Source organism: Tamandua tetradactyla, chromosome 5 (genome assembly GCF_023851605.1).
Source record: "Tamandua tetradactyla isolate mTamTet1 chromosome 5, mTamTet1.pri, whole genome shotgun sequence".
NCBI lineage: Eukaryota > Metazoa > Chordata > Mammalia > Pilosa > Myrmecophagidae > Tamandua > Tamandua tetradactyla.
In genome coordinates this window covers 46,360,344-46,383,610 of record NC_135331.1, presented here as the reverse complement: position 1 = coordinate 46,383,610, position 23,267 = coordinate 46,360,344, and the positions used below count along the sequence as shown (strand labels likewise).

General features: G+C 38.5%; 1 long non-coding RNA gene across 3 annotated transcripts in view; it reads left to right on the top strand.

Annotated features, from left to right (window-relative positions):
* LOC143684122 (uncharacterized) overlaps positions 1–23,267 on the top strand; it is a 193,696-nt gene that overhangs the window by 9,902 nt on the left and 160,527 nt on the right. Inside the window, exon 3 of one of the 3 annotated variants that reach the window (XR_013175854.1) lies at positions 2,069–3,740. The exons of the other annotated variants lie outside the window; for them this stretch is intronic. This is a non-coding gene — a long non-coding RNA (uncharacterized LOC143684122). Of the gene's footprint in view, positions 1–2,068; positions 3,741–23,267 lie in introns of those variants that run through there. 3 annotated transcript variants of the gene reach the window in all.

Genomic DNA, 23,267 nt, shown 5'->3' with positions numbered 1-23,267 from the left:
TGCATAGTATTTCAGTATTTATAAATAATTTGACAACTTTCTTTCTTTTAAGTTCATATCAGCAAATGCAGTTTCATAATCTTTGTTGCATAACATAGTCATTCCATTTGTTATTTATACAATGTGAGATCTTACCTCTAAGCATACTGGTTTGCCTGTCTCCACCTGTTTAAGAAATTACATACAGCAGGTTTCAATTCAGTGGACAGAAATAAGAGGGACAGATTTATAAACAGCCATTATGAAGAGAGATACAAAGGCCAAAGGGCCTTTTGTTACTTGCACTATTTTATATTATCCAGCATAAGATATTCAGGGATATAATTTTCACAGAATATGACCATGAATACCATTACTGACCGAGCAGCTCACTGACTGATGCTCACAGAAATCAATCTTGTGACACTTGCATTTCAAGAAAAGAGTTTATTGCAGGGCTTGCCCTCCAGGAGACATTAGCTTAAGGGGAATTCAGATTTGTCCCTGGGACAGAGGTTTGGAATTTTTATGTGGTTAGGAGGGTACTGAGCTATGGAAGTGATGCAGGATGGAGTGGGATGATGTGGGTCAAGGAGCAGTATTAAGTGGATCATGTCCTGTTATAAACCATGCTTGGTCAGCCTGATCTATTTCACAATATTTACTTTGGGTAGGCTTGGAAAGTAAAACACCAACCAAAATCAAGTATAAAGGCAAAACACATTTTTTTGATATGTGAAGTTGTATAACCTTTATCACCTATGTATTATTTCTGAACTACAATTCCAGCTTGACAGCTATATAAGTGTTATTAATAAAAATTACAGCCATACATGAGATATTAATGGAAACTATAGCAATATTTATTGGAGTACAGTAAAAATTTTCAAAACAAAAAGGAATAAGTTGCATGAAGCTAATTTTCATAATATTTAGGAAAACACATATAATCTTAACTTAAAAAATGGTGAACCTGAAAATTAATGATGATCTAAAGAAGGAGGAGGAGGAGAAAGAGAAAAATTTGTAAATGAAGGAAAGGAGAGAGGGAGAAATGCAGGAAGGAAAGAAAGAAGGAGAGGAAAAGGGCAAAAATGAGAGAAGAAAAGGAATTCAGAAGAAAGGATATAAAAAAAAGTTTGTAAGTTCAGTATGAAGCCAATCATTGGTATGCTTTTGAGAAACTGACAGGTGTATGAAAAGATAATCAACATGTCTTTGGTCACAGGAATATCCTTTTCTAATGCTACAAAGCTTTGTAGCATGATTCTTCACTTTTTATCTGATCAGTATTACTAAGGTTGTGCCTAATGGCTTATGTTTCTCAACATTTAACTCAAATTTTGATTAAAACAAAAATTGAATGTTTACAAGGAGAATTTTAGCGTTACCAATCCTGAAAATACTCAGGAAAAATCCTATGATCAAGGCAGAAGGACAAAGGAATTGTCAGCTCAAGCAGGGAATAATTAAGATAAATTATTAAAGTGGATGTACTGAACCATGCAGTATTTAAACATATTTCATAAATGTACAGATATAATATCATAATTATCCAAAATTGGAGGAAGTAGAGTTAATTATTTCCAGATATGCTGAACTCTCAACTGTCATAGAAGGAAATCAACTGGTGGTTTTCAAATTGAATAAAAATAATCAAAAACAGTGGATTAATAATATTTCTTTCTCTCTCTTTTTTTTGGCATGTGCAGGCTCTGGGGATCGAATCCTGGGTTTCCGCATGTCAGGCGGGAATTTTACCACTGAGCTACACTTGCACTCTCTAGAATAATTAATATTATCTAGCAAAGTTAGGGAAATGATGAAAGTCAAGAGGTTGAATAAAAAAGTCATTAACACTAGTACATTACTATAGAAAATTTGAAATACGGGAAAACTTCTGCAACTAAACCCATTTTCTACACTCAATTTTTCATGTATTACTTTGATATAAAAATACTCGCCTAAAATAATCCAGATAGTTTTAAATATTCTACTAATACCACTAACACTGCTAATGAAAAAAAAGTTTCAATAACATTTGACAAATACTCTAACATTTCTTTAAAATATTCTTACACTCTTTCAGTTCCCTTGCACTGCGGATGCTCTTTTTCTTACCGGGTATCCAAGCCCGAGCTATTTCGGGAATCGGAGGCATTTGCATTGGCTGCCAGGCGCCGTAGCAGAGCCAAGCGTGTCCCGTGCGCCCAGCATTGACACTTCAGGCAGCCCCGAGCAAGTTGGTAGCGGAGCCCGCACGGCCCGCAGCCCCTGCTCTTCCCTCTGCTCTGTAGAGAAGGGAAGATGAGCAAATCGAGCTCGAAGTCCAACCAGCTCTTGGCCTCCAAGTAGGAAAAGGACAGCACTGAGAAGTGAGAACGAGCACCAGATCAGACCTCGCCACCAACCCAAAGGGAGGAAACCAAAGGACAGGCCCCCACCTCCCTTCAAAAAGATGGAGAAGGAAGACGAAGAGGGCATCTAGCAGGAGTCTTCTGAGAAGGGCAATGACCGTGCTGCCTCCTCCTTCTGCACAGGAGCAGTGTCTGGAGAATGGACAGCCTCGCTCCATGCCCACCACCTCTGTCCCTTCCCGAAGGCACCACCACTCGAACTCCAGCCCTCACCAACACACCCTTCAGGGCTTACCAGCCACGGTGGGGCTGCGGATAGCCAAAGAGGGAGCAGTTTTCCTTTGGTTTCTGTTCCAGGGGCCCTTTCCACCCACAAACACATACACATGTTCTCCTGGACAAGGTTCATGTCCCGCTTGGCCAAACCCTGGGCTTAATGCGTCCCCACACCCACGGTGGTACAGACGTTGCTGTCTGAGCTCCTGGTTTCAGGGCCCCTTTTCTGTTCTTCCACTCTTCCCTGTGGACCCCTTAAAGGGGTCCAAACCCCATTTCATTCTAACATGCCCCATATTGGCCGCAGCAGGTATGACCATTAGAGAGGGTTGCTCAAGCTCCAAGGATGCCCCGGAACAACCCATGTCCCTTTCACCAGGTAGAGCTCACACCTGCCTTTCTTTCTTCCCCACTTGATATAGGCTGTGCAGTAGTTCAGACAGGGAACCTCCCTTGGGTAGAGGAGGACAGGAGGGGTTTGACTCCCCAACCCCTCTTCACGAGGGCTCCATTTTACCTTGCCCTCACCCTGGAATCAGATCCCATTGCAATGTCAGAGACACCCAGTCACCTTTTGTGCAGGTGGGGTTAAGGAGGCTCAGGTTCCTGTGGTGGTTACCTGAGTCGGGCTGGGGCCACTTTGCCAAATCCATCTGCATCCACTCTAAGCCCTTTGCCCCTTTCCTCATGGGGCACTAATAGCGAAGAGCTAACCTTGCCCAGTCCCGCCCTTCCTGCTCTTCCACACCCCACGTTTCTGGTTCTGTCTTTCCTCTTCACAGACCACCAATGAGCAGTTGTGTTGTTCTGTGTTCAGGGCTCACACTTAAGTGTCCATCTGCTATTACCATGTCAAAGGTTCACCCTCATTGCCTCCCCCTCTTCTGCTCCTCTGCTCCCCTCCCAAGGTGCTCTTTGCTGGAAGAGAGTCTAGGGTAGAGCAGGCTGGGTTCCTGACTACCCCAGTCACAGAGCAGGTGGGGCCCATTCCATAGGGTTAGCATGCTGTAGCAGAGCGAGGAAGGAGGCCCTCGGAGACCATTTAGGGTGTAGGCGCCTTCTTCTCCCCTTGTTTTATCAGGGGAGGAAGGAGGCATTATCTGTCTCAAACTGGGGCCCTCCCCTTGTTTCTTATTTTCAGGTAATTGAAATTAAAATCCCTTTTTTGAAAAAAATATACTTTTGAGCAAAATGCACAAAAATATACTTATGGAAAAATGTACAAAGTTGATAATATTGTTTTTGGAGAAAAGACGGTCACCTTGTAGTTTTAAAATTTGAGACAATGTATAATATACATGTTTAATTTGTCTAAATGTGACAAAAAAAACAGTATTGAAAATTCCATAAGTGAAGAAAGCTGCACAACAAAGAATTATATTTAAGAATATTCCAAGACAATAGTAAAAGCGGGAAACAGTTCAAACACATTTTCATGCATACAGAATAAACATGACTTCAAATATTGATGAGGATATTCCAGGACAGGAATATCGCAAATCACTAACACATTGAGCACATTTGTGCATGTGATTTTGTGTACTTATGGGAAGACTTCAGCAGAATTTAGTTATTTCTGGGAGTTGAATTGCTGTTCATGCACAATAGAAATGAATAGAACTGCTCTCCAAATCTGTGATGTCAATTCATATACACAGAAGATACCAACCTATACTCTCCAGCAAAGTATGAATATTTCCTTTTTGTCTATATTTGTTAATATCTCATAGCATTAGACTTTTAAATGTTTGTCAATATGATAGTAATAATGTAGGATACCAAATTCTAATGATAATTAGATAATTCTTATTCTAATGATAAGGTATAGCGTCTTTGAATGTTTATTGACTGTTCTAGTTTGCTATCTGCCAGAATGCAATATACCAGAAACAGATGGCTTTTAAAAGGGGGAATTTATTGAGTTGCAAGTTTACAGTTCTAAGACCAAGACTTTGTCCCAATTAAAGCAAGTCTATAAAAATGTCCAAATTAAGTCACCAACAAGAGGTTACCTTCACTCAAGAAAGCAATGGAGAGAAAGCTCCATTGTTCCAGACTCCTGCTACTGACAAAAACTCCTTTCAAGGTATGACAGCCAGTGCTGTCAGTAACCAATTCCTTTTTCCTTTTACCACATGCACAAAAGCTACCCATCACTTGTTGACCTCAGCTATCATTGCTAACACCTGGGAGAAGGCAGCAGCTCTCTGTTGTTTAATATCCCCAAGTCCTTGCTAGTCAGCCCAGCTCCTGCAGGTCCACTCCAGCCAACAAGGTGCAACTGCTTCAACTGGCCCTGATACTTTTCCAGTCTGTCACTGTCTGGACAGCCGACACATTCCCTGCTGTGGTCACAGCTTCCTCCACTGCCTTGACCCTGGCTATAAACATCTTTTGCTATTGAAATGGTCACAGTAGTTTTTTGATCTGCACAAAAGGCATACCTCCCTCAAATGACTTTATCCGTCCTTTTACCAAGTCCACAGATATTTACTGAGGACCAAATATGTATGAGGAAATGTACTAATCATTGCAGGTATGACTATGGAAAAATACATAAATTCCTTTTCTATGATTTTGCATTCTAGTGGGATAGAAAAATATGCATAGTAATTAATAGAATTTTAAAGCATTTTAGATGTAGGAAAGTGCCAATGGCAAAAAATAAATAAAACAAGGATAAGGGATGGTAAATGTGGGATTAAAATATCATCCAAAAATGAGCTCACTGAGAAAATGATATCAGAAACAAGATCTAGGGAAAGGAAGTGACCTAGAGAGGATTATGGAGTAAAATATCCAGGCCAAAGGCACTTTTCATTGTTAAATTGCTCAGGTGGGTTGTCTAGCATGTTTGAAAACCAATGATGTGGGTAAAGTTGTGCCCCCAAAAAGATACATTAAAATCCCAACACCCGGTTCTGTGAATGTGACCTTATTTATAAATAAGATTCATTCTTGGCTGTGTATGATTATAAAACAACAATGATCTGAACCCTGTAACAAACACATAATAATTCCTTTGCCTATTGATAAACAAAATGCTGTTGTTTCCCATGACTAAATACCACACACCAACTGAAAGAATGATCTATTTGTATGAGCAATGACTTGAATAAATCTCAAATACAGAATGAATAAACAATTTTGTGATTTCATCAACATGGCAATGTAAACAGCTACTCAAAACCTCACAGAGATTCAGAGTTTAAAAAGATCAATTCTGGGTTGTTCAGAAATCTTCAAGAGGATATGAACTGGAGAGGGATCCTACAAATTCCAACCTGAATCAAAAGATTATCAGGTAGGAAATTTCTGTCCGGAACGGCCAGTTCTCTCCCCTCCCCTCATTGGTCTCAAAGTGCAGGATGGGCAAAGAAACAGCAGCAGGGACTTCTCCCAATGGGGACACAGAACATGTATTCTCTCACAGCAGTGGGACAGACCCTCATCTTTTGAGACCTGGGAGATGGGGGAGAGAATTTCAAGGCCCAGGTCAATGAGAGACAGACAGGCTGAGTACGCATGTGTCTCCAGCCTTCGATCCAAAAGTCCTCCTCCCACTCCTGTGAGAAATGGGGTAACAGACCTTATCCCTGCCTGGGTGAAGTGAAAGACTGGGACAGCTGGGATGTCCTCCACCATAAATAAGGTGAGACACAGACCCCGAGTAAGCAGATTTTGGCCAGCAAGAGAGGGACCAAGAACTCTGCAGTCAACCTGATCTGCTGAAGCACAGCTTGTGCTCCAAAATCACAGGACTCTAAGGATGATTAAGGTATCAAGTAACACCATCTTCTGGACAGAAAAGAAAGTGCAAGAAAATTGAAATGTTTTTTCAGAAATTAGCCACCCCTGTTTTGGCTGAGAAACAGACTACCCAACTGTTAGAGCAGAGCCCTTAGAAAAACCTGGCCTTGCAGGGTGGTAGTAAACAGAACACCCCAGGGAGACAGCAGACTTGTTTTACTCACAGAGACATTGGTGAGGTGACCAGTGTCTACTCCCCTCCCTGCTGTAGGTGTCTGGTTTGGGGTAGAAACGGGGAGGTGGGGGGGTGGGCACAGAACAAATCTGACAGCTTGCCAGTGAGAGTGACTAACAGAAAACAAAATCTGACCATCAGAATAAACCTAAGGAGAAGAGATAAATTACCTCTAGAATAAACCCAGCAAGGAAATCAGCTGTCTCAATATCAGCAAAAATTTATGACTCAAACCAGGAAGAACAAAAATCTGGCCCAACAAAAGGAACAGAGACCTCAATTGAGATGAAGGATTTGAAACAATTAATTAATGATGTTAAAACAAGTCTTCTAAATCAATTCAATGAGTTGAAGGAAAATATTGAAAATGATATGAAGGACATGAAAAATACACAGAAGAACTTGAAAGCTTGAAAGAATAAATGACAGAACTCACGGGAATGAAGGACACAAAAATAGAAGAGATTAAAAACAAGATGGAGACATACAACAGCAGATTTGAAGAGGCGAAAGAAAGGACTAGTGAATTAGAAGCCAGGACATCTGAAATTCTACACACAAAAGAACAAATAGGGGGAAAAAATGGAAGAATTTGAGCAGGGTCTCGGGGAACCAAATGACAACAAATACATAAATATATATGTTATGGGTGTCCCAAAGGAAAAGAGAGGGGACCACAGGAAGAAAGAATAATGGAAGTAAACATAAATGAAAATTTCCCAACTCTTATGAAAGATATAAAATTGCAAATCCAAGAAAAGCAGCATACCCCACACAGAATAGGTTCAAATAGACCTATACTAAGGTACTTTTTAATCAAATTGTCAAATGCCAAAGACAAAAAGAGTTCTGAAAGTAACAAGAGAAAAGTGATCTATGACATAAAAGGGAATCTTGATAAGAGTTGGTAAGATTAAGTGTGGATCTCTCAGCAGAAAGAATGGAGGTGGGAAAGCGGTTGGATGATAAATTTAAGTTACTGAAAGAGAAGATTTTCCAACAAAGAATTCTTTATTCTGTATACAATATGATACTCTATATGACTTGCTGGAGAGGATAAAAATAATTAATCATTACTGGAGGTAAGAGATGATGAGAGTTTGACTATTCTCATGTAGCACTATGAAGGGATAATTTGGAGCAATGAAATTTTCTATATCCTGAATTTGATGGTGAATACTCAAGGAACTGTTCACAAAGATAAAGTAAATTTTACTTTGTTAGGAGTCAATCAACAATAATAGAAAACACCAATAAAATTGTAGGTGTTTCAGATACCTTTCATGCTTTCCTCGCTCCTGGTTACTTTAACCTACTATCCGTCTCTATGAATTTCTTATTCTAGACATTTCATATCAGTGGAACCAAACAATATTAGTTCTTTTGTTTCTGGCTTATTTCACTCAACATAATGTTTTCAACGTATACTGTTAAGGCATCAAAATAAAGTTCTGACATATTGTACCATATGGATGAACGTCAAAAAGTGCATAACTTTGAAATAAAAATAATTGATTTATAAATATATGGCAATAAAGCATAATGTAGATCAGAAATATCTACCATAAAAATAATCCAAAAGATGCAATAAGAATAGATTATATATTTATTTTATAAATATCAAAATATTGGTTTATCCAACATGTATAATCAATCTTATATTGTGTTTACTATAACTCTTAAAAATTTATTTTGTATTCATTTCCACAGAGAAAAGTTGCATTTGCTTTACGTTATTCCCCTTTTGTTATGGAATGAATCAGGTCCAGCATGAAATCATGTTCATGTCTTAATCCTGGTTCTGTGAATGAGAACTAATTTGTAAATAGCACCTTCAAAGATCCTCTTACTTAAAGTGTTGCTAAACTAAATCTGTGTGGATTTAATGCAATATGAATGGAGGCCTTTTATGCAGAGGAAATTTGGACACAGGAGGAGACAGGGAGAAAGGTCCATGTGACAAAGGTAGAGATTGAGGAATGGAATGCTGGTAATTCGCAACCATAAGTCTAAAGTCTTCAGAGAAAATGTAATCCTGCCAACATTTTAATTTTGGACATATAGCTTCCAAAAACATGAGGAAATAAGTTCTTGTTGATTAAGCCAACTAAGAGTGGGACTTGTAGGAGGAATCCTGGTAAATTAGGGCCCCTTTCCTCTTCTCTTCTGAACTACTGCTAAGAGAATACCATGATTTTAGTTTATAGCTTCGATGTCCCTTAACTGCTTTAAAACTCGCATCACTTTAGATCACATATTGCGGTTTGTGTAATATTTTCTGATCTTTCTCTATGATAGCATTTTTTTCTTCCTCGAACCATGTTTAATTTCAATGATTATAGTAAATGTTTATGTAATCTCCATTTGTATATTTATAAAATGTCTGCATTTTACAAATTCTGTAATTATTGATTTATTTCCCTTTTTATTTCTTTCAACATTTTGTATTATGCATGCACAGTATGTTGATTCTAAATGACTAATTGCTCCAACTCTTTTGGATGCCCACTTGCTGTATAAGGTGGATGCTGATGCATGTGATAGTTTCACCAGGAGGACTTTTCATTGGGGTGTATTTATGTACTAGAAATGTGGAAATATCTGGGAGTTATTGGTTTCTGCATAAGATAGTGGTTTATTTGTGATTTCAATGATCCTGTTTAGTAATGCTCATTTTTAATCTAACTTCCATGAGTTAAGAAGGTATACATCATGAATCCTATGAGGCAAACAGGCACTCAAAGTTTCATGAAAGTGGAGGAACAGCTAGAAAAGGGACAGGAAGGTGACTGAGGAGGTGATACCAGAGTGCAAGTGACCTGGGAGTGTATTCTACACCACGTGGGGAAGCCCTGGTTACAAAAGCTGAAGAACTGAGATGCAGAAAACTGGAGGCCAACCAGCTACTGTAAACAGTCTAATGCATCCCTTTCCAAAAGGAAGTCAGAATCCCTCAAAAGTGCATGATAGGGAAAGAGGGACTAAGAAGTAAGCCAAGCTGTGCTCCTTGTTGTTACCCTCAGGCACACTGCCTCTGCCCCATAACCCATGGCTTACCCCACACCTGACACACCTGAATCCTGTCACCCTCACACCCCATATGCAGCACTCCAGCCACCCCCACTCAGATTTGTCACATGTATCCCCACTCCACATCCCCACCCTGAGCATGCACAAACCTGCCCCAGCCCAACCCACCTCTCCCACACAAGTACACAGTCTCACTTCTCTGAAGACCTGCCCACCCATGCCCAGCCCCTCAATCCCCCTCCCCCTCCCCATCCCTGCAGATGGTTACCAGCACATCAAGGTTGCAGGTGCTTAATTTCTATCCAAACTACACCCACCCTCAGCCTCTACAGTCAGGCAACCTGATCGTGCCCCCCCCCAAGCTCTCTGCACATGTACCTCAGCCCAAGATCCTCTCAGATCCATGCACACGCATGTGTATGCCCCCATCATGCAGCCCAGCTCTGGGCAAGTGCTGATGTGGGCATCCCAGCTACACCCACCCCCAGCCCAAGCAGATACAACCCCAGCCCATCAACCCTGAGCTCTGCACATGTGCACACAAGGGCCCCACTGCCTCAGACCAGTGTATACGAGGGCCCTGCCCCCTAGACCAGGGCACACCAGGGTGCACCACACCCATGCTCCTGTGTAACCAAATATCCTGCCACCAGGCATCACACATTCATGCACTGACCTCTTGATTCCAACCTTCTGCCCTACACACATCACCTTTGCCTTAACCCTCAACACAAGCACCCTTCTCCCACACCAGACAGTGCTCAAATGCACATCTGTGTTACATAGCCCCCACCCTGCATACACATGTACACCTGCTCCACCCCCTGCACCTGTGCACTTGTGCCAGGGCCCCACCCACCTGACATCACCTGTCTCTGACCCATGTTCTGCAATGCCATGACCTGTGTCACACCCCTACACACTCCTACATCCACATCCCAGACCTCCTGGCCTCTCTCCCCATATAAGGACACATCTGCCCCCTCCCCCCATGCTCCTAGCTCTGTGACACCTATCCTACACCCTGATACCTATGGCCTCTACACTCTGTGTGCCCACCCACATCCTGCCTGCACACCAGCTCCCATGCATCTGCATACCTTCCCATCCACATCACACCATGTCCTGTCTATGTGTCCAATAACCACACCATGCTCCTATGCTTCAAGGCATGCCTGAGCTGAACCACATCCCCATCTAGTCCCCACACTGCACTTCCACAGCCCCATGCCCCAAACACCATGTTCACAGACAACAGGATAGCATCCCCAACCTGTTTCTACACCTATGATGCAGCTCACCATCACACTGTTGTGCACAGGCCCAAGCCCTGCATCCTACACCACATCCATCCAACAAATCCAAAGCTTTAGACTACTGAAAAAAATCAATTTCCAAAGTAACCCTACCAAGGTATTTACATGCCTCCGAGATAGCAGAAGATCACTAAGCATATCAAGATGCAGACAGATACAGCCCAGTCTAATGACCAAATTAAAACACCATAGGAGAGAGACTTTGGAACAACTAGCCAAAAGTGTTAACTCTACTAAATATAATCCGTGGGATGGCTAATGATTTTAAGGAGATCAAGAAGACACTAGAAGAATATAAAGAGGAATTTGAAAGAAGAAATGAAAGAATAGATATCACTGAGATTAAAGATACTGCAGACCAAATAAAAAAACATACTAGAGATATACAAAAAGAGATTTGAAGAGGCAGGAGAAACAATAAGTGAATTAGAGAACAGGACAGCTGATTTTGAACACACAAAACATCAAATGGCAAAAAAAAAAAAAAAGGAAAACTTTGAACAGGATCTCAGGAACTTGATGGACAAAACAAAGCACGTAAATTTAAGAGTCATTGTTGTGCCAGAAGGAAAAGAGAAGAATAAAGGGCTAGGAAGATTACTTGAGGACATAATGAGGGAAAACTTCCCAACCCTTATAAAGGACTTAAATATGCAAGCCAAAGAAGTCCAACAAACTGCAAATAGAATAAATCCAAATTGGCCTTCACAAAGACACATACTAATGAGTCTGTGAAATATTGAATAGAAGCAGAAAATCATGAAAACGGCAAGAGAAAAACAATCTGCTACATACAAGGGAAGCCACATGAGACTGAGTTCAGACTAAACTGGCACTATGAAGGCAAGAAGGTGATAATATCATATATCTAAGATCCTGAAAGAGAAAAATATTTATCCAAGAATACTGTACCCAGTCAAATTGTCCTTCAAGATTGAGAGAAAGATTAAAAATTTCACAGACAAAAAATGCTGAAAGAATTTATCAACAAGATACTGCCTGTGGTAGTTACATTCAGTTGTCAACTTGGCCAGGTGAAGGCACCTAGTTTTGTTGCTGCAGACATGAGCCAATGATATGTGAACCTCACTGTTGCTAATTACATCTGCCGTTGGCTAGGAGGCATGCCTGCTGCAATGAATGACATTTGACTTAATTGACTGGCGCTTGAATGAGAGAACACAAGGTAGCACAGCCCAAGTAGCTCAGCATATCTCATCTCAGCACTCGCAGCCCATCCCAGGCCTTTGGAGATGCAGAAAGGAATCACTGCAGGGAAAGTTATTGGAACCCAGAGGCCTGGAGAGAAGGCCAGCAGAGATCACCCTGAGCCTTCCCACATAAGAAAGAACCTCAGATGAAAGTTAGCTGCCTTTCCTCTGAAGAACTAACAAAATAAATCCCCTTTTATTAAAAACCAATACATCTCTGGTATGTTGCATTCTGGCAGCCAGCAAACTAGAACACTGCCCCTACAAGAAATACTAAAGAAAGCTCTCCTAACTGAAAAAAAAAAGACAGAAGAGGGAGTCTTCCTCCCCTGGGAGAGGGCACAGAATTGATGAGCATCAGTAAGGGTAACTTAAAGGATGAAAAGGGAAAATAATATTCAGACCTGACAAATAAAATCCAGATGATAAGATGGTAGGTTCAAGAAATGCCTTAATAGAAATAACTTTGAATGTTAAAAGACTAAACTTACCAATTAAAAGATACAGATTGGAAAAATGGATTAAGAAGTATTATCCAAAGATAAAAAAAAAAATTGAGGACTTAACTGCTTACTTGGAGAACTTGAGGAAAAACAGCAAACTAACCTCAAAGCAAATAAAAGAAGAGACATAACAAATAATAAAGCAGAGTTAAATGAATGGGAGAACAAAAGAACAAGAGAAAGAAACAATAAAACAAACAGTTGGTTCTTTGAGAAAATCAACAAAATCGATGGACCACTAAAAAGGCTGACAAAAAGAGAGGGAAGATGCAAATAAACAAAATAAAAAATGAAAGAAGGTCATTACCACAGACCCTGAAGAAATCATAAGAGGATATTTTGAACAACTATACACCAACAAACTAGACAACTTGGATGAAATGGACAAATTCCTGCAGACATACAAATAACTTACACTGACTCAGGAAGAAATAGAAGATCTCAACAAACCAATCACAAGTAAAGAAATTTAATCACTGATCAAAAACTTCCTACAAAGAAAAGTCCAGGGCCAGATGGCTTCACAGGAGAATTTTACAAAACATTCTAAAAAGAACTGACACCAATCTTGCTCAAACTTTTCCTAAAAATTGACTAAAAAGGAAACTACCTAATTCATTTTATGAAACTAACATCACTTTAATATCAAAACCAGGTAAAGATGCTATAAGAAAGGAAAACTACAGGTCAACCAGCCTAATGAGCATAGATGCAAGCATGTTCAACAAAATACTAGTAAATCAATCCCAACAACACATAAAATGACTTTCCTCTGAAGAACTAACAAAATAAATCTTCATTTATTAAAAGCCAATCAGTCTCTGGTATGTTGTATTCTGGCTTTATACCAGGAATGCTAGGATGGTTTAGTACAAGAAAATCAATTAATGTAATATAGCACATTAACAAATCAAAAGGGAAAAATCACATGATCATCTCAATTGATGCTGAAAAAGCAGCCAACAAAATTCAATATTGTTTTCTAATAAAAACAGTTCAAAAGCTAGGAATCAAAGATAACTTCCTCAATATGATAAAGGGCATATATGAAAGCTGATAGCCAACATCATTCTCAATGGAGAGAGACTGAAAGCTTCCTCCTGAGATCAGGAAGGATGCAAGGATGCCCACTGTTACCACCACTATTCAACCTTGTATTAGAAGTTGTAGCAAGAGCAATCAGGCAGGCAAATAAATAACAGGTATGCAAGTTGGGAAGGAAGAAGCAAAACTTTCATTATTTACAGATGACATGATAACTGTACTTGGAAAATCCTGAGAAATCTACATCAAAGTTACTTGAGCAAATAAACAAATTCAGCAAGGTGAAGGATATAAAATCAATGTGCAAAAATTAGTAACATTTCTATACACAAGCAATGACCTAACTAAGGAGTCAGGTAAGGAAAAAATTCCATTCAGAATAGCAACTAAAAGAATCACATGCTTAAAAACAACTTAACTAGGATGCAAAGAATTTGTACACAGAAAAATACATAACATTGCTAAGCAAATTGAAGAAGATCTAAATAGGTGGAAATATATTCCCTGCTCATGGGTAGGAAGGTTAAATATACTTAAGATGTTAATTCTACCCAAATTGATCTACAAATTCAATCCAGTACAATAAAAATTCAAACAGCCTACCTTGATGACTTGGAAAAACTAGTTACCAAATTCATCTGGAAGGGAAAGAGACCCTAAATAGCTAAAAGCATCCTAAAAAAAAGAACAAAGTGGGATGATTAACACTTCCTGACTTAAAACTCATAAAGCCACAGTGGTCAAAACAGCATGGTACTGGCACAAAGATAGAAATATTGACCAATGGAATTGAATCAAGAGTGGATAAATAGACGACCAAATCTATGGCCAACTGATCTTTGACAAGACTCCCAAATCCACTGAACTGGGACAAAATAGTCTTTTCAGTAAATGGGCATGGGATAATATGGTTGTTAGACTCAGATGTCAGTTTGGCTAGGTAAAGGTGCCTAGTTCTATTGCTGTGGACATGAGTCAATGGCATGTGAGCCTCATCTGTTTCTGATTACATCTGCAGTTGGCTAAAAGGTGTGCCTACTGCAATGAATGATGTTTGATTTAATTGGTTGGTGCATAAATGAGAGAGCTCAATGTAGCATAGCCCAAGCAGCTCAGTATACCTCATCTCAGCACTCGCAGCTCAACCCAGGCCTTTGGAGATGCACAAGGGAATCACCCCGGGGGAAGTTGTTGGAACCCAGAGACCTGGAGAGAAGGCAAGCAGAGATTGCCCTGTGCCTTCACACATAAGAAAGAACCTCAGTTGAAAGTTAGCTGCCTTTCCTCTGAAGAACTATGGATTAACTAAATAAGTCCCCTTTTATTGAAAGCCAATCCATCTCTGGTGTGTTGCCTTCTGGCAGCTAGCAAACTAGAATAACTAGATAACAATAGCCAAAAGAATGAAAGAGGACCTTTACCTAACACCCCTTACAAAAATTAACATAAATTGCATTATTCTAGTTTGCTAGCTGCCAGAATGTGATATATCAGAAATGGAATGGATTTTAAAAAGGGGAATTTAATTAGTTGCACCTTTACAGTTCTAATGTCATGAAATTGCCCCCAATTAAAGCAAGGATATAGAAATGACCAATCTAAACCATCCAGGGAAAGATATTTTGATTCAAGAAGGCCAATGATGTTTGGGGTTTCTCTGTCAACTGGAAGGACTGAACATGGTGAACATGGCAACATCTGCTACCTTTCTCTCCAGGTTTCTTATTTCATGAAGCTTCCCAGGGGATGTATTCCTTCTTCTTCTCCAAAGGTCTTTGGCTGTGTGGGCTATGTGCTTCTCGTAACTCCGCAACATTTTCCAAAATGGTTCTCTCCCAAAGGATTCCAGTAAACTAAGCAAGGCCCACCTGGAATGAGTGGAGTCACTTCTCCTTCTAATCAAAGATTAATATCCACAATAGGGCAGGTCACATCTCCATGGAGATAATCTAATCAAATTTCCCCCCAGCGATATTGAATGAGATTAAAAGGTATGGATTTTCTGGGATACACCACAGATTCAAACTGGCACATGCATCGAACACCTAAATATAAGAACTAGTGGCATAATTCTCCTAGAAGAAAATGTAGGGAAACATCTTCAAGACCTAGTAATACGAGGTAGCTTGGTAAACTTTACACCCAAATCATAAGCAACAAAAGAAAAAAATGGAAACTCCTCAAATTCAAATGCTTTTGTTCCTCAAAAGACTTTATCAAAAAGTTGAAGAGGCAGCAAACTCAATGGGAGAAAATATTTGGAAATCACATATCGGACAAAGGTTTGATACCCTGTATACAAAAAGAAATGATACAACTCAACAACAAAAGAAAAAAAACTATAAAATGGGCTAAAGATATGAATAAACATTTTTTCTGAAGAGCAAATACAGATGGCTAAAAAGCACATGAAGAGATGCTCATTTTCATTAGCCATAAGGGAAATGCAGATCAAGGCTAAAATGAGATGCCATCACACACTATAAGAATGGCTACTATTAAACAAACATGAAACTACAAAAGCTGTAGAAGATGTGGAGGAACTGGGACACTTATACACTGGTGGTGGAAATGTATAATGGTGCAGCCACTATGGAAGACTATTTGGCAGGTCCTTAGGAAACTAAATATCAAGTTGCCCTAAGACCCAGCAATAGTGCTACTTGGTATATACCCAGAAGATCTGAAAGTAGTGACAAAAGCAGATATTTGCACACTGATGTTCATAGCAGAATTATTTTTAATCACCAAAAGATGAAACAATTCAAGTGCCCATCAAAAGATGAGTATATTAACAAAATATGGTATGTACAGATGATGGAACATTATGTAAAAGTAAGATGAAATGACATCCTGAAGTACATGATAAGATGAGGACATAATGCTGAGTGAAAAAAGCCAGAAACAAAAGGATAGATACTGTATTATTGCATTATACTTTTATGACTATGGTAAAGATAAAATCAGAGGTTTATAATACAGAATATAGGGGACTTGGAGATACCTGGAAGGTAAAGATGGGTAGATGGTTAGCTAATAAGGTTGAACTGAAATGTAAGAGAATATATAGACGTGAAGGTGGTTCACTAGTGGGTCTATAAGCAAATTACTATATTGAATGTAAACATGATTGAAAGGGTTGTATAGACCCTTGTATCCCACTGACTAACACTACAAATATAAATAATTTCTTGCATGAACTACTGCAAAGATATGAATCTTGTACAAAGAGTGTGTAAATTTAGGGAATAGGGTAAAACTGCTATTGCATTCCATGGGCAATGTTAAACAGGAAAACATCAATAGAGCCCCAGGGGTAAATAATGGGGGTAGGGACAAGTGTTAAGGGAGGGTTTAGATTTTCCATTTGGGGAGGTTATGTTTATTGTTTATCTTTCTCTTGGGAAAAATGAAATGATCTAAAATTGAAAGTGTGATGGACTTTTGACTTTGGACATTTTACATGATGCCTAATGAATGGAGGTGATGGAAAGATGCACTGACTGAGAAGTAGATTGGTAAACATTGGTGTACACATATGATCAAATATTGTGCTGCTACAAAATGGAAAAAAGCTGTTAGGCATGCAACATTGTGAATGAATCTGTGAAACATTTGGTGAGGCAAAATAAGCCAGAAACAAAAGAGTAATTACTGTATAGTCTCATTTAGAAAAGGTTTGTAAGAAAACAGGGGTCTACAGCAATCACATTTAGTCTGCACTGCTAATTATAATTTCTGGATTTGGGGAGGCTATTTTATATATGTATCATATGGTATTTAGAGATAAGAATGTAACCAATCGTGTCAGAATTAAGGTAATTCAGAATACAGGAGTAAGGAAGACATTGTCTATATTTTAAAACCTTACCTACTGTTTGAGACTAAAGGAAAAAAATTATTTTGTCCAGAACCTAAATTTTCTGTAGCACATAATCTAATTCAAACTGTCTGGATAGATCATTTAAATAATCCAAACACATGGACCCCAGTATAAGAATGAGGGCCTTTAATTCTGTATAGCTTAGTGTAACCCCTACATGCATCCCAAAGTATGTTAGTCAGGATAATCAACTATTGGCAAAATCCTTTGAAGAATGGGAGAAAATATATGAAACTATTAAACTTTACCACCAGGGAAACCGCTGGTACTGTGTCAAACATTAGGGACACCCAAATCATTAGTCCAAACCCTTGATTTTGAGGCTTGCTCTTGTGAAGTTTACGCATGTAACAAAGAAGCTTAACCTACTTATAGATATGCCTAATAGTTACTTCTTTAGGCTTCTTTTGTTGCACAGAGGTAGCCTCACTCTTGCTAAGCCCAAGTCTGCAAATGAAATCATTGCCTTCTCCCCTACATGGGACATGACTTCTAGGGATGAAAGTCTCCCTGGTGGCTAGCATGGAAGATGACTCTCAGGGATGAGTCTGGCCCTGGCACTGTGAGGTCAACAATGCCATCCTGACCATAAGAATGAATAGAATTGAAACAAAGTATCAGTGCCTGCCCATGTAAAAAAATAAAAAATAAAAATAAATTTAAAAAAGGAGTTAAAGGGGAGACTGAGAGTAGGTAAATTGCAAAGTATATTCTAAAGAGTGGAGAGGCTACTCTAGTGGGCACTATTAGGCAAGCTTCAGTTACACATTATTACCTACCATAACTTGTCAACCCCCAACCAAAACCATTCCAGTCAATCTTAAAGATCACCTGTGGTTATATAAGATTCTACAAAGTTTCCATGCACTAAGGTAAGTTTCCAGAAACCTACAACCTCCAGATGGGTCCCTGGACCAGATAAGTTCTGGAAGCTAGAGGGACCAGCCTCTTCAGAACATCAACTAGTTCCATCCCCTTATCCTTTATTAACAACAGCCCCCTCCATGAAAAATTAGAATAGGCATAGCCCAAATGCCTCTAAAGAGTGGAATAGAAAGATTTAAAGGTGAGAGTGGAGTTATACAGAGAAAGTAGGGTTTAACAACTGTGTATGATTGTTCAATCATTATATTGATATTCCCTTTAGTCTCCAGTATTTTAGAGCAGCTAGAAGTAAAAACCTAAAATTATGGAATTGCAACCCATACCAACCTCTGAAATCTGTTCTACAACTAATTGTTGCCATGCAGTTTGAAATTTATTGCTTTTTTGTATATATACGTTATTTTTCACAAAAAGGAGGGGAAGCCATGATGGCTCAGCAGGCAGAGTTCTCACCTGCCATGCCAGAGGACCCAGGTTCGGTTACTGGTGCCTGCCCATGTAAAAAAATAAAAAATAAAAATAAATTTAAAAAAGGAGTTAAAGGGGAGACTGAGAGTAGGTAAATTGCAAAGTATATTCTTAAATTAACTAAATGCACACAAAATATGAAGAGTAAAGTCTGCTATATATATAAGGTACCAAAGTCACTGCAGAAGGAATTGCCAACCACAATATTTCATCACCCAGATGCCATCTGAATTTAACTCCCTCTCTGTCACCATTCTCCCTTGGTGCATTACATGCATTAATCTATAGGAGCAATAGAGGAACACAAAAAAGGAAACTCACAGTGGGATAGATCTGAAAACTGTTAGCAAATATTTGCACTATTTAGGATGTGCAGTCAATAATGCCATACAATTAAATACTTGGAGAGAGAAGAGAAAAAAAAAACACTTGCAGGGAAAACATATTTATATAACTTATTAGATATGGAGGAATGCAAATAGGGAAAAATTTTTGAAGTAAATGATTTGGTGAATATAAAGTCAATAATCTCAGCTCATATATTGTAGGATATTTGATACCTACAGTAACCAGGTTATTTATGAAACTCTAGGTATAAGACTGTAAATGACTAATAACTTGGGTGTTGTGAAGGAGAAGAAGGGCAAGTATTAGCTAAATCTCTTATCAAAACTTTAAAATTTGTGAACAGCTCTAAAGTGGATACTTTGCAGAGACAACTGTGCTAAGTATTTTATAGAGCAGATGAGGAAAGTTGGCAATCAATAGTTTCATTTTTTTTTCTCAAAATTGCTTACACCTCAAATTCTCAGGAGTTCTGTAGAAATTAAGGCAGTTTCATAATGGGATAGGATGTAGGGACAGGAAGCCTAGGGCATCTCTTAGCAGTTGAGAGTTTGTATTTATTAAGAAATTTCAGAGGGTTTTGATAGGTCAGTGAAAAGTTTGAAGGCATTCAGCATTTTTCACAGCATATATATGAACAATATTATAATGACAGATATGGACTTAAATTAAGTTGGTTAAATAAACTACATTAAACAAAACAATGATTGATGATCAATAAACTGATGATGTATATGGGAGTAATTCTGTGGTCAATTCACTGACTTTGAGAAAACCACATGCAGTCATCCATTATAAGTTTAATATCGAAACACTGATATTGGTGAGGTTTAACTCTTCTATCCAATGTTAAATTATTCCCTCGTTATGTTTGATTACTTGAAACTGATGACGTTATGAATTCATTACATTCAATTCAGGTGCTTTTGCATCTTTTAAATTTTGTGGACAAGGATGTTTCAATTTGCTAACACTGCTGGAATGAAATACACCAGAAACAGGTTGTTTTTACAATGGGGATTTAAAAGTTTACAAACCTATAGTTTTAAGGCTGTGAAAATGTCTCAATTAAGGCATCAACAAGATGATACCTTCTCTGAAGAAAGGCTGATGGCATGAGGGTCTCCTCTGTCACATGGGAAGGCACATGGCTCACATCTGCTGATTCTTCTAAGTTTCATTGCTTTTGGGTTCTGGCTCTTTCAGTTTCTATTGGTCTTTGTTTGCTTCTCCTGGGGCATTTCTCTCTGAAAGCTTTCTCAGCTTCTCTTTTACTCTCTTGTAAAGAACTCCAGTGAAGGATTAAGACCCAACTTGAATGGGGTGGATCACATCTCAATTGAAACAACTTAATTAAAAGGTCTCACTCACGTTGCATAGGTGGTTCAGTGGTACTGCCAGCCATGCAGGAGACCCAGGTTTGATTCCTGGCCCATGCACCCAAATAAAGGAAAAGAGAATGGTCTTGCTCAGCGAAGGTCTGCACTCACAGGGACAGATTATATTTTAAAAAGGCCTTTTCTTGGGTACATAACAACATCAAACCAGCATAGATGTATATATGAATACTGAAATCAAAATCTCTTGAGATTCTTTTTCAGACGTCTTCAAAAAAAAGAGGAAATATTTCCTGAATGCTGAAAAACAGTTCTCACTTGAGTCCCTTTTTATTATAATCAATTAATACAAAAATTCTATCACTTTTAATATAAAGTGACACCATCATAAATTTAATTTTGACTGCATATCATAGTAGGCATATCAAGCTCAAATGTGAAGTTAGCGTCAGCTTAAACATTTGCTGCTCCATTTTTAATCTTCCCTACTAAACAACTATTAGGCATAGAATTTCAAGACTCTAAAATACTCTAATTTGTATGGATTGTCCCTTACTGTTCAGCTTTTAATTTTGCTACGGTAAACTGGTGACAATACTCACTTCACACTCTATTAGTCTTTAAACAGAGACATTCACAGGATTGTTGTAGGGATTACATCAGCAATGCATGTATCCACAGTGGGCAATCAAAACATGCTGATGATCATTTATTATTCATCGAGAAAACTTATGTCTTATCCTGAATTGGCTTATGCAGATTCTTTATGGAAGCCTCTGCTTGATATTATTTGATGCTTTTCAGATATGATTTCCTGATACCAAAGAGAAAATAAATGCACCTGGGGAACTTCTGAGCATGAAGCGTAGTATCAGACAGTCAGAGCAGCACAGCCCCCTGTGCTTCTAGGGAATCCTCTGGCCACAGCCACCTTTGTTCTGCTGAGGCTGGATGGGCACCACATGTCTTGTCACTCACCTGGACTTCTGGGCAATGCACACACCCACACCCAAATGATTCCCCATCTTCCTCGGAGAGTGCATGGTGGAAAGGGAGTGAATTCCTTCATTTCTCAGATCCTAAATATCTAAACTCCTTACAGTTTTAGAATTGGGTCTATGCCTAAATTGCTATGCAGTTGAAGAAAAGAGAAACTTTATGCATGAATCTTCCTCTGTCCCTGATTTTGGAACGAAAAAAAGAAGAAGAAGAAAAAGGAAAGTTGAGATATCCTACTTTACTGGCATGTTTTTGGTAAAGCATGCATCGTTTATTAAAATCAAAGTTAACTTTAAAAAAGCACAATAATTGGGGAGGAATAAACATTGTATTATTGTTTTACAACAATATTTCTCTACAGATATTGATTTATCATTCAGAATGCAATCTGTTGCTATACAAATTGTTAAAGTATAACAGGTAATCCTGCTATTATTATTCATCAAAAATGTAAAGGTAAAACTGAAAATTCCCTTTTGTATTTGGGCACAAAAACTTAATCCAAATGTTTTCATTTGAAAACCGTACATTTTGGGATCTGGGAAAAAACAAAGAAGCAAGCAAACAGTCAACAATATTTATGTATATTTTGTTAAAGACAAGAGATTTTGTATACAGTTTGATCAAATTTGAAGAACAGATGATATGATAGTCATCTAATTTTGCATTATTAGTAGTTTTTGCTTCATGCAGGGGTAGGTTATGTTTAAACTTTTGTTTAAATCTTACTGCATGTTTACATGCTGACAGACTTTTATTTGAACATTAAGGAAATCTTGTCATACCTGTTTATATTTTGTCCTACAGTTGAACACTCTGATATTAATAGTTTTAAGCTTGAATTTAAGAAGGAAAGGAGGCTATAATTACTTGAAAACATTTCTGCTTACATTACTCCAACAGGAAAGGAATATGTACCATTGTCTTTACAGCAAAAATATAGTTGAATAATAATTTTCAACCATGGTTATTCAATGTTCATTCTCTTGCACAATGTCTCATGTACACTGCCAGAAAAAAATGTCTCCTGTTTTTATTCATTTTCTATATTTATGTTGGGAGAGCTACTCTGAGACTATTATTCATTTTACATTGTCATTTCTAGATATGCAAGAATCTATTTTGTTTTATTGTATTATTAAAATCATCTATGTACCTTAAACAGGAAATAATCAAATGAAAGTATGGAAACAATAATGCTGGTTACAACAACAGATTTCAGCAAACATTTATGTCTATTCCTACACAAATACTACTAAACAAGGATGAAATAATGAGGAAATTTGACACCCCTAAAGACAAAAAAGGAGGAAGAAGGGACAACCGAGGGTCAGAGCAGGCACTCTGCATGTGAAGAAAGTGCATACACAAAGGATTAAAATTTCACATCTTCTTTAGGAGAGAAGAAACTACCTTCCTCCTGGCAGAAGTAGTGGAACGTAGAAGCTGCAGAGGTGGAAGCAAAGAATTATCAGCCTGGAGCCAAAAGGGACGTGGTGATGAAGCATACAAGAAATAAAGATTTTTAGTGAATATAGATATAAAATATAGATATTATAAATTTGAGGTCCTTAATTATTTTCAAGATATCTCCTAGAAAGCTAGTGGCCAATCTGCACTCAGCAGGGACAATATTGGAGGTTTCTAGG